Genomic DNA, 12150 nt, shown 5'->3' with positions numbered 1-12150 from the left:
ATCCAGAATTTATATATTGATATAGGTTTAAGGTTTTCACTGACCTAAATCTTTGTATACTGATACAAAATTAATTTAAAATTAATTTAAAGTTAATTTTGTTATTCTAGATAAGCATTGTGCCTATGCAATTCATTTAGGAATACAAGGCTTAGACCCAGTCCTTCTTTTTTTTTTTAATAATTTATTTTTTCTCAAATCGTAATTCATTCACACAGGGGTTATAAACACAGAAAGGCAGGATGTGGGGAGGGAATGGGACTGGATTGTGGGTGTTCAGGGGGAATACAGATATCTTCAGAACCGAGTATTGGCTGGGTGAAGGTTCAGGGGACAATTCACTATGACTCTGCCTATGACTTGCTTGTTCTTATCTAAGTTGGTATTGTCTGCCAAGACTACCTATTTACAAGGTCTATGACTACTCAGGCTTGTAAATTTCCACAAAAGCTGCCTGTTTACATTAGCTTATAGCCATCTGTTTCAATGTTTTTCCACTGAGACCCAAGACTTGGTGTTAGTATACATGTATGACAGGCCTATTGCTAATTTTAGGCCTTCAGTGTGTAAGCAGGGCTGCTCCTGACATCTCCTCCCTTCTCTAAGTATAGAAGGGCTGTGGCAATTCTAGACTTGCGAAGGCGGAGATAGAGGCCTGACCTCCAGTATTTGAAGGGGACCTTGTAATGGCTCCAGTCCCCCTGTCATTGTCCAGTGAGGCATGAGGGCCATACCCGTCCCGATGTCTTTTTCCTGGAGAGGGGATATTTCTGACATCAACTTCTATGCAGTCAGGCTTGTCCCTCAGGGAACCCAGAGAGATATTTTATCTTTTATTTATGTTCCCTTGCAGTGCTTAGCCTCGCAGCCTAAGCAAGAATTCAGACCACCAGTCAGAGGGGGTTCTGGGTGGCCCCTCTCTGCTTTGTCTAGGGGCAGATGTCCCCCCTTTTAGACTGGGTGGAGATGAGACCCAGTCATTCTAATAGCTACTATTACAAACTGTTTAGGGTGATTAATCAATGCAAGGCAATGGTCAGATAATAAACTCATGGTGATATTAGATTCTGATTTAATTACAATAAAGTTTTTCAAGATTATTCAAATAGTACCCAGGAGTAATCAATGTTTATAGTGCATATATACATATATACATATACATATACATATACATATACATATACATATACATATACATATACATATACATATATATATATATGCTTTTCAAAAATATCAGAAATCCACATAATATGGCATTTAAAATCATTTCATTATTAATAAATCTTCTGTTAGGAGATTTGTCTGCTCCTGACAGTACTCTCATCCCACTTCAATAACTTCAAAGAAGATATTGAACATTATTACCTCCATATGTAGTTGCTCCAGTTGTGGCAAGGTAACCACTGAGCAAGAATTACCTTAACTTCATCTATAGACAAAATGCTGTCCAAAAGAAAGGACAAATGGAATGCAGGATAGTCAATTGCTAAGCTCTGCCAATACAGGGTAAGCTAGTCCTTTGAAATTCATGCTTTACTTAAGGTCTGTCAGATGGTTCTGGGCCAGAAGGCTGAAGACAGATGCTCCATTGTTTTAAGAAATATCAGGTACTGTCCAGGAAGTCATCTCGCTCTACAAATTGATAAGTTTTGGAAGCTATCTCTTTGTGCTTCCTACATATTCAGATAATATTTAATTCCTTCTTAGATCTCCAATAGGGTTGAAGACTAGTTATAGTCTCATGAAACTTAAGTTGTTTAACATTAAAGAAAATGATCTGGATTTGAAAAGATCATTTTCAGATGGTAATGAAAGTTACGAAACATATTTCAAGTACAGAATTGCAAACTCTTTAATTTAGGATAGATGGTAATATTCTTTGTTTAAATTTCCAAATATGATGGACTAGATGTTATAAGTGTGATACCTTACAATGTACATAATTGATATAATCATGTTCAATGTATATCTGAGAGAAAAGAAATTTTTAAATAGAATAGAAAGAGGGAAATGCAGCCACTTGTATTACAAATGTTAATCATGTTCCCCTTCCCCCCCAAAAAAACCATTTACATGAGAGGATCTGCATGTAGCTTCTGAAAACTTGCCTCCAGTTGGTTCTGATTGGTAAATAAAGATGCCAGTAGCTAATAGCTGGGGAGGACAGACAAAGTTGGGATTTTAGGATTTCCTAGGCTGGGGACTGGGATGGGTGAAGAAGGAGATCTGCTAGGCTTTTCGAGTATGTGGACAGAGAAGAGACATGGATGCCATGATGGGATAGAGAAACAAATAGAGTGCAATGAGCTTTGGGCCAAAAAAAATGTGTTCCAGATGACTAACTGGAGTTAAGAGCAGCCAATATGGGACATAGGAATGAGTAAGTAGTAACTCAGAATTTTTGGTGAGAGTTAGATTCTAGCAGCATAGAGGCCAAGCATTTGCCCACCTATTGTGCTGAGTAGGGCATATTAAAATGTAAAGTGTGTTTGTGTGTGTGTCTTTTATTTGAGAACATGATCCCTTGAGGCAGGTAGCAACCCCATACCAGGATTTATTAGTTATTAATTAATACAACAGCCATTAGGTCACTGGCTGATCACTTTAAGAAATGGTGTCATGTTGCAGCTCAGGGTTGTTGTCCACTGTTGGGAGATACATATGGCATTCAGCAATTTCTATATGTCTATATCTAGGTCACTAATGAGTGGAAGTCCATGTTGTTGAGCCTATGAATAACCTTCATGTCTGTCACCATGGCTACTTTATTCAAGGGTATATTGGGCAATGACATAGATAGCATGAGAAAGAGAATTACTATCCATATAAGGGGTTATTCTATATACTTGATTATTCAAGTCCTGCTCTGGTTGCCACCTTTTAATGAGTATTTACAGGAGACACTAATATTTTCACACCCTTTGCCAATTTGGAGAAATCTATCCAGATGCTTCTTCTCCATATGTCTTTTACATAATTTCTCCAATCATACTAATTCCATGTGATGACCATCATACTCCATGATTCTTCTGTCCTCTGCACAGGCCAAATAAGAAACCTAAAGTTAGATAGCTTATAAATCACTACTTTTGAATCTTTAAAGACCTTGATGGTGGAACTACTTTCTGTAATCTCTTACAAGTATTTGGTGAAGTTTTCAGTAAACTATTTTCTTGGTAGAGAAAAGTCCATTGGCTTCCATTTTTCCCTTTCTAAACATAATATACATCACTCTACAGGTGAAAAAACCAACATGGGTATTCTCCAAACTTTAAAGTAGATCTATTCCAACTATATATTCAATAACTGGGTAAATAACCATAGGATTAATTTGGTTACCAACTGGACCTACTGTGAATCAAATTTTAGCCAAAACTCCATTAATTACCTGGCCTCCATAAGCATCTACTTTAACAGAAGAGCTACAATGCTTTTGGTGGTTTCCTGGAATCAGGATCAATGTATAACTAGTGTCAGTTAAGTTCTGGAAAGTCTGATTATTTTTTTCCCCAAAAGTAGAGTTACAATAGTCAAAAGGCATTGGTTCCTCTAGAGAAGGATGACAAAATTGCTAGCAGTAAATTTACTTGGTATTTCAACAAGGTACTTCCTCACGACACCTGGTTTTCCTATCATTCAAAGGGATCTGAGTTTGCAAACTGGTTTCAAATCTGTTAACCTGTTGACAGGCTGAGATTCCATATTGTTACAATCTAGTGAAGTCTTTTCTGTATTTATTCCAGTGATTTCTGCTAAGACAAATAAAACAAACACTAACTACTTATTCACCTTTCTTTCTGGAGAAACAAAGATTGAGTATTCAGCACCCAAGGCCCATATATGTTAGGCTATCTTAGATATCACTTTCCGTGTTTTATTTTCCCATTATGGAAAGTATAAACTGCTTGCCTTTGGAGATGCAATGCTGCTACCTGGTTCCTCTTACTCCTAGCTCCAAGGAGCAGGCATTCATGTGTTATGATAGCCCATCAGAGATGATCACTAAGATAGTTTACAGTCAATTGAAATTTTATTTAATGTCTTTTATTCAAGCTGGCTGGGACTGCATTTAGATATTCAGGACCCAAGTTTCCCCCTAAGCATTTAGAGCAAGAGGCTTTTAAAGGCTTTTCTCTGTCTCTGTTTCTGACATGTGGGCCTGTAATTTGTCTGTCACTCTCCAGCCCGCCAAGCGGCTTTTCTCATCCTGTAAAACCAGAAGGAAGAGTACCAGCACTGCCTGGGGAGGGAGACGAAAAAAATCAAGACCAGACATATCTCTCAGAGAGCATCACCTCGTTCTACGGTTCTGGATTCATTCCACGCGTGGATGGCGAGCGGCGGGGGGTCTTCTGAAAACGTGCCGGCGATGGTAAATTCTCCCGGGTTTTTCGGCACCAAATGTGAGGCGCGCGCGTGTAGTGTCTCGCCGGCAAAAACATACACACACACACACACACACACCAGAATCCTTCCGTAGAAACACGTTTATTTCCCTAAACCAAAATGGTGGCAGAAGACGACCCCCAGCCCTGGGAAAAGCCCTTATATACCCTAGAGCGGCGTAATCACCTCTGATTGGCTGTATACTCGTTGCGCGCCAAACGCCATGGGATGGGCTTAGCTTTGGCGGGCTTTACCATGGCACGTGCGCAATTTACTTGTTTACTAGGAAGAATTATGGCTGATAGCGCCTCCTAGCGATGGCGGACTTTGCCAGCACCCGCCGCGGCTCCCTACACAAAACCACTTCTTGGTATCTCTGCAGCTGAGAGAGAGGTTTGCATAAGAAGGCAGTTTAACAGATGTTAAGATAGCTGATGCATATTGACCATGGATTCCTAAAATAGAGCTATGTAACATTACAGGTTGTTTTCTATCAAGGAGATCAAATTCTAGTTAAACCTAAAATGGCCTCAGGAAGAATGCAGGATGGAGGATCCACCACCACATTTTCCACTGGCTCTATGGGCATGAGTCAGATTGTTGACTTATCCTGTTCTAAGGGTACATGTTTGGTCTCAAAGACAAGTAACTTAAATGAATTTATTCTCTGTTTGATGTACTGGGCCATGCAGGTGAGGACTCAAGGTCTCATCATTAGCCTGACCAGAGTGAAAAATTCAATGAAAATTAGGACAACTTACCAAGGTCCAGCCTTAGCATGAGAAGGGGCCTGAGAAAGGGGTGAGTGGGAATGACACTTATTCAGTAACAACGCAGAGTCAGTAGTGGATGCCAGCTGTCAGTTCATGTGTTTTCATTGTTCGATCTGGTCAGAGAGACTGAACACAGTCTTTTGTTTACTAAAGTTACATTCATCAGATCTTTGGACAATTGGTGATCATTTTCTAAAAAATCCATGGTTACATAAATTCTAAAAGTCTTGGATCATTACCTCCAACCCCTAACTCTTTGAAATAAAAACTAAACACAAAGCAAAAGTACATTTCCTTATTGCTCTTCATGGGCATCTAGGCATAACTCTTCCAACTTCCTGGTAGAGAAAACAGCAGCCGTTACAGTAGCTGTTTTCATATGAGAACAGAAAAGTGACAGAATACTGAGGTTAAAATAATTTTGTACAAAGTTTTACATTTTATGCATGTAAAACAGCTAGTTCTCTCCAATATTTTTCTAGGAATTATTGCCTGCAATCCTTCAAGTAGCTAGAGGAATGTAGTACTAGCTTTTCATATGTTTGTACATTATCTTTTAATTCTCTAATATCTGTTTTCTTATTTTCGTAATTCCATGGCTTCATGTCCAAGATTGACAATCACTCCATAAACATTATTTACTAGTCCACCATCTTTTTCCATTAAACCATACTCTCCTTTTAATACTATTTATTTCTAAATCATATATAAACCTTCTTCCTATAAGTTAAACCTATCTATCACTTGCTTGTTTTTTTTTAAATAGATCTCTCCTTTTCTTATCCATGTCTTTTCTTCTTGAGATCATTTTAACTTTTTATTCTTGATGTTCTCAAGCTCACTCTGGCCAATTAATGCAGCAGTCATTGAACTGGTGGATATATGAGTCTTATATAATTCCAAGGTTAAGACCAAATCACATAATGAGCAGTTTCTACTAAAGGTTATCTGTGTTTTTATGGTCTCTGTTGTTAGGTTGTGTAGGTCCTTTCCCACGGCTCTAAGAGCCAAGCAGAAGGCCTGTTCCTCATCTCCTACAGCCTCATGACCACCTCCATTCCTGAGAACCACACCTGTTTCATTTATTATGGAATGATTAGCTCTGAGTAATGGGGGAGGTTTATTCCTCAGAAAGAGAAATTGAAAGTAAATCTAATAAAAGAGACAGCAGGTCAGTTTCAGGGTAGTAGCAGTCATCAGCACACACAGGGATCTATGGCCTGCTGATACTCCAGGGGTAGGAACTGTTTTACACTGCCCCCTATGCAGCCATGCTGGAGCCAGCAACAACTAATGCTGACAGTAAGGGACAGTATGGGAGCCAAGTAAAAAAAAGACTGATACCAACTATCTGATCTATGTCTTCCTAGTTCCATTTATTTGAAGTTTCATCTGACCATGGAAAGTTTTGCCCTAATTACTACTGATTCGTTGGCATGGAAGTCTCAAGCTTCTCCCTGTTTCATAAAAAAAAAAAAAAAAAAAGAATCCAGTGTCCTTCAGTTTTGTAGGTCTACTTTTACAAAGGATCAAATGGCTTTCCAGTCTGGAAATAGAATTTCCAAATGGCCTAGGTTTATGACTATTTGAGATTCTTAAAGTATTGGCTCTCAACAATCAAGATTGAAGTACCTATTGTCAGTTATAGCAGTATTCCTGCCTTTACTAGGATAGTGACTAGAATTGGTTCTGTTTGACCCTCATTAATATTAAGTCAAGGTTAATATGAGTTCTCCCCTCTTCTCCATTATGAGCACATGCCTGGGGAGCAACAGAGTTGGTGTGTGACTTTCCAGTTAGTCAGAGGAGGCAAATTTAGACAAACCACTAGTACAAGCAAGCCAAGTAATTTGAGAACATAATCTAGGAACCTTGTTCTTGGCAACTCACCATTATCAGGGTATTGTTATTCCTGAAGGTGTTTTTTTTTTCTAGCCAGTCTTCTCCACTACCTAATTTACTGATTTCTTCTCCTTCCTTAGACCAATACTATTTCACCCCTAGAAGGGACATAAGAGGGCAGAGATCTACCCGAAAGATTCCTGTCACTAGTTTTCCTAAATTCCCATGTTCAGGTTTAGGGCTGAGGAATTGTGCATCCTGGGCTAGTAAACTCTGGTTATCCTTAATCTCTTAACTTGTCTAAGGTACAAGTAACATTCTATCATCATCCTCACTGTTCTATTTTTCAAGGGGTGACTGACACCAGCTACTTTAGTAGTAGATGGGGTGGTGAAGATTTAAAGGTAGGGTCCCTTCCAGACAGATTTAAGGGTCTGGACAGAGACCTTCTTTATTCAAACCAAGTCTGCTGGCTGAAATTTGTGGGCAGGTTCAGAGGTGGAAAATGTCAGGACTTCCTTTAGAACAGGTCAATTTATTCAGTGTCCTGTTGAACTTTCTGCAAAGCCTGCAGATATGAGAGTGATTAGACATTTCTCTTTGGAGAATATCTCAGAGTTTTGGGAGGATGTGAGGTAGTCTTCCAAACATGATTTCAAAAGAGTTAAGCCCTTCCCATGAAGGAGTATATTGGACTCCGAGCAGGACAAGGGGGAGAAGGCTGGCTGAATTTTTGATAGTTTTCAGGGCCAATTTGGTCAGAGTCCCCTTAAGAATTCCATTCATTCTTTCTACATGATCTAATCTTTAAGGCCTATATGAACAATACAATTTCTAGTTAATATTTAACACATTTCTCAGAATTTGAGAAATTATGATGATGAGGTCAGAACATTTTCGACCCCAAACTAGGGGCAGTCTAATCTAACAACCTATTTCCTGAAGATGTATCTTAATATCTAATGGTACAAATACTTTGTTTGGTACTCTTCCACCTATCCTGAGGTATCTACAATTACTAGAAAATTATTTATATCAAAACAGTGGATCTGATTCAGCTAGGTCCAACTCCCAGTGTTCCCTGGACCCATTTCCTCAAGCACATAATCTTTTTGGGATTATCTTTCCCCATTTAGAGTTTGTCTGAATAAAAGTGGTATATCTAAAAATCATGTCTTTAATCAATCTTTCCAAATTTGGACATAATACCTGTGTCTGAGAAGTTAAGCAGTTTTTATGGACCCTAGGTAGGTATCTTCATGAAAATCCATAAGCAGTCACTTTTCTAGATTCACAGGAAGGATGGGTCTGCTATCAGGCAGTATCTGCCATCTTTTTATATCTTTTTTAATTAATCATTTTATTTGTTTACATTTTAAATAATATCCCTTTCTTGGACAAAATCCCCATCCCATCCTGCCTCTCCCCACTCTCCTTTACTTCTATGAGGGTGCTCATACACACACACACACACACACACACACACACACACACCCATTCCTCCCTATACTAGGGCATCAAGCCTCCACAGAACCAAGGGTCTCTCCTCCCATTGATGTCAGATAAGGCCATCCTCTGCTACATATGTATCTAGAGCTATGAGTCCCTCTATATATATACTCTTTGGTTAGTGGTTTAGTCTTTGAGAGCTCTGGGTGGTCAAGTTAGTTGACATTATTTTTCCTAAGAGGTTGCAGTCCCCTTCAGCTCCTTCAATTCTTCCCCTAGCTCTTTAATTGGGGTCCTCAGGCTCAGTCCAATGGTTGGCTGTCAGTATCTGCTGTGTATTGGTCAGGTGCTGGTAGAACATCTCAGGGAACAGCCATGCCAGGCTCCTGTCAACAAGCCTTTCTTGGCATCAGCAATAGTTTCTGGGTTTTATGTCTGCAGATGGGATGGATCCCTAGGTGGACCAGTTTGTGGATGGACTTTTCTTCAGTCTCTGTTCCATTTTTTGTCCCTGTCTTTCCTTTGATAGGAACATTTCTGGGTTAACAATTTTGAGACGTGTGGGTGGCCCCGTCTCTCAACTGGAGGCCATGCCTATCTACTGGAGGTGGTTTCTACAGGTTCTATCTCCCCTTTGTTACATATTTACATGAATGTTATCCACATTGGTCCTGGGAGCCTCTCACTTCCCTAGTGTCTGGGACTTTCTAGTGGCTACCCCCAGTTTCCTGTCCCCACTGCTACATATTTCTATTCGATTTCCTAACCCTCTGTACTTCTCTCCTGTCCCTTCCAATACTTGATTCTGCCCCACCCCTTTTCCCCCCTCCTCCTCTTTCCCTTCCAGGTCCTTCCTTCCCTCTACCTTTTGTAATTATTTTGTCCCCTCTTCTATGTAGGATTGAAGCATCCACACTTTGGTCTTCCTTCTTGTTAAGCTCCATACAGTTTGAGTTGTATCGTAGGTATTCTGAGCTTTCGAGTTAATATCCACTTATTGCTTTTAGTTCTGTATATTTGCCTGCAAATTTCATGAAGTCATTGTTTTCAATAGCTGAGTAGGACTCCATTGTATAAATGCACCACATTTTCTGTATCAATTCTTCTGTCAAGGATATCTGGGTTGTTTCCAGCTTCTGGATATTATAAATAAGGCTGTGATAAACATAGTGGAGCATATGTCCTTGTTATACATTGGAGCATCATTTGTATATATGCCCAGTAGTGGTATAGCTTGTCTTCAGGTAGATCTATTTCCAATTTTCTGAAAAACTCACAGATTGATTTCCAGAGTGGTTTTACCAATTTGCTGTCTCACCAACAATGGAGGAGTGTTCCTCTTTTTCCACATCCTCACCAGCATCTGCTGTTACCTAAGTTTTTCATCTTAGTCATTCTGACTGGTGTGAGGCAGAATCTCAGGGTCATTCAATTTGCATTTCCCTGATGACTAAGTATGTTGAACATTTCTTTAAGTGCTTTTCAGCCATCTGAGATTACTCAGTTGAGAATTCTTTGTTTAGCTTTGTACCCCATTTTAAATAGGATTATTTGTTTTTTTGGAGTCTAACTTCTTGAATTCTTTGTATATTTTGTATATTAGCCCTCTATCAGATGTAGGGTTGGTAAAGATATTTTTCCAATCAGTGGACTGCCATTTTGTTCTTTTGATAGTGTTCTTTGCCTTACAGAAACTTTTCAGTTTTATGAGGTCCCATTTGTCTATCGTTGATCTTAGAGCATGAGGCATTGATGTTCTGTTCAGGAAATTTTCCCATGTACTGATGTGTTCGAGGCTCTTCACCACTTTCTTTTCTATTATACTCAGTGTATCTGGTTTTATGCTGAGGTCCTTGATCCATTTGGACTTAAGCTTTGTACAAGGAAATAAGAATAGACCAATTCTTATCTCCTTGATTTATTCTTTTTATAACTTATTTGGCCAGTTCTTTTTGGGCAAATAAAATTCACCCTGGGATATATTCCAAGAAGCTTGGTTTACTAGGCTCTGGCAGGGCTACTTACCAAGACTTTGAAAGGCCCTACTTCCTGGATGGCCAAGTTTGTCAATCTTTTGCTTCTGCATTCTGGGGGAAATCCCCTTTCTGGTTTCCTTTCCAATGACTAATGACTACCATTTTGGGTAACTGGATAGCTTCCAATAGACGTAAGATTTTCCCTCTATTTTTCATTTTTTCATGCTGAGGTTAGCAATCCCTTTTTTCTTGAATAGAGCTACATCAACATGAGCTTTGGCAAACACATACTATCAGTGTATATAGTAGCAGCCTTATATTTCCTCTAGTAGAGAACTTGCAGCAAAGCTAGAAACTCAGTCCCCTGATCTGAGGTTTTCATGCTTAAAGATTGTTTCTAGATACTCTTATCTTGGCTCATCACCACTGTCCTTTGTGACTTGATTCTATTTTGGAAGAAACTGTTTCTATCTGTGAACAGTACCTCATCTGGTATCACTACCAAAATGTCATTCAGATTCTGATAGATTGATCAGGCCAGTTACTTTAAGACAGTTATACAAGGGTAAGGTTATCAACTGGCAAGAGACTGGCAGGATCAAGGGCTAATACCTTGTGGAACTGAATGCAGAGTTAATCCCGAAGCAGGACTTGATAATGGGTCATCCAAATGCTAAATATTCATTTTTTGAGTCAGGAAGAGTTTGCACCCCAAAGATAATTTGTAAATATAGTCTTCCTCCTCCATTTTTATTTTTATTTTTTACCAGGAGGACTATGGAAGCTATGGCCCTTATACATACCAGCCATCTTGCTGTAACTGGGTCAAGTATTTTGAACAAATATGATCCTGGTTTTTCTCAGAGTTTGTGTAAGGAGCCCCCAGACAATGCTCTGGCCTCATCCATATACATATAGAATGTCTTAATAATGTCTGTGATGACCAAGGCCAGGACCAGGACCAGGGAAGATATCAAGGCCTTTTTTCAAGACTATGAAGGACCTATGGTTAGTCTTAGTCAATTCTTAAGACTGTTTAATCCTGCTGGTGGTATAAAGGGTGCAGCCATCCCAGCAAATACCAGCATCCATATCCAGCATTATCCACTCACACTCAGGAATCCCCACATTTGTTTCTTTGATGTAGGAGTGGAATTTGCAGGATGGCTGAAACATGGTTATAGGAAAGTGACTACTTCTTTAAGTTTTCATCTAAGTATGCAACCTAGGAGATGCAGAGCTGAACTTTTCTGGCTGAGATGTTAACTATAACGGCTTGGAGGGTCTCTAAAAGGCCTTCTGTTTCCTGTTCATATTCCTCCTCAGTGGTCTGAGCCATGAGTAGGTCATCTACACACTGGTGCAGAGTGCTTTGTGGATATTTTTGTCTAAATTTCGACAGATTTGCACTAAGAGCTCCGTAAAACAATATTGGAAAGTCCTTGATTCCCTTCTCCTGGTCTATTTCTCCCATTTCCTACACTGTCTGTTTCTTAAGGGTAGTTATTACCAAATGGGAGATTTTTCTTCCCTGTCTTTCTTCAGCTACATTGAGCAATTTCCAAAAGTTGAAAACTATTCATTCCTTCAAGTATGTCTAATTTCTGAAGCTTTCTTCTTATTTCTGGGGATGACTGAATAAAAATGGCTCTACTAGTATTTACTGACCAGGAGATATCTTGATCTTTGGAAATAAATTCTCTATATGTCTTATAGAGCTC

This window comes from Grammomys surdaster, unplaced genomic scaffold, assembly GCF_004785775.1.
Source record: "Grammomys surdaster isolate TR1022 unplaced genomic scaffold, NIH_TR_1.0 140, whole genome shotgun sequence".
In the NCBI taxonomy this organism is placed as follows: domain Eukaryota; kingdom Metazoa; phylum Chordata; class Mammalia; order Rodentia; family Muridae; genus Grammomys; species Grammomys surdaster.
This window is presented reverse-complemented; position numbering follows the sequence as displayed.